The sequence below is a fragment of the Austrofundulus limnaeus genome, unplaced genomic scaffold (assembly GCF_001266775.1).
Source record: "Austrofundulus limnaeus strain Quisiro unplaced genomic scaffold, Austrofundulus_limnaeus-1.0 Scaffold15, whole genome shotgun sequence".
Lineage (NCBI taxonomy): Eukaryota > Metazoa > Chordata > Actinopteri > Cyprinodontiformes > Rivulidae > Austrofundulus > Austrofundulus limnaeus.
Window position 1 is genome coordinate 2649294 of NW_013952417.1, and position 1281 is coordinate 2650574.

Sequence of the window (1281 nt, forward strand, 5' to 3'; positions counted from 1 at the left end):
TATGCCAGCTCCATTGTGAAGGAGGCTAAGCTAAGAAGCTAACCAGAAATCGCATGTGCTGTAAACAACCCTACTGAGAGGAGAAACGAGACGACTGTAAATGAGAGCTGCTGCTTAGTCAGACAACTTTAATTTAACTTAATTTGGAAGCCTTATCAACACGGACTGGCTTCATTCAATTCCTCCACTGCCGTATGCTAAACTAACTAAGTGCTAGAACGGAAGTCTGTGACATATAGGCTATTACTTACCATAAGAACGTTTTAAGTCTGTTCACAGTCATGTCAGTCTTTTCATTCTATATATAGTAGATACTCTTTAGGACACAGCACCCGTGTTGGCCATACAGAAATTAGATACTGTTGCCACACATGCATGCTCATATTGAATAAACTTGGTTGAGACACATTTCTGTGCAGTCCAGCTAGACTAGAGTGATAGTTTTTCCACTAAGTGATACAGATTACAAGACAGCCATTCTCTGCCTGCATGTACAGTATACATCAAGATGACCCGGCAGCCTGCATCAACTAAACTGACCTTACAACTAAAATAAATGTTTCCTAAAATAATCCAGAAGTATGACCACTTATTTATTTTCACAATCTCATTACTTAATTTAGAATCTTATAGATTTTTTTTTTCTTATTTAACCCACGTTTCAGTTGAACACACTTCAGATCAGGATAAAAAGTTAGATATTTGTGAAGAAACACTGTAAAAACAGTGTTTGGTTTCTGCATTAATTTTATTATCAACCAAAACTGTTACTCCCACGGTGCTCTTATGTCTTCCTACACCTCACATCATTCTGAGCATCTGATTTGCACTCGCTTGTTTGGAAAGTGTTACTGGTAAAGTTTAACACAATCCTGAGTCTTAAGGGGGTGGGGCTATTTTCACATTCAAAGCATCACCTCATGAGAGTCACGGAAGTCATAAACCACACACAGATATGCACATTGGGAAAAAAATATCACAGATCTTTTTTTTTCTCAATGACAGAAAAGTGGCAATGAAGCTGCTGTGAACTGCTGGCTGTTAAAAAAAAAGAGAACTGAGCTGGTTAAGTAATTTTCCCAATAGAATGTGCAGATTTCTAAATTGAGCACTAAACATCTACAGAATATAACATTTAACATACATTTAAGGCCTTTACATTTTCTTTATAGCAAATGGCTTTGGTTGAGCTCTCGATTTACCGGTCGATCTACGTTCCTACCCTCATCTATGGTCATGAGCTTTGGGTCATGACCGAAAGAACGAGGTCCCGGATACAAG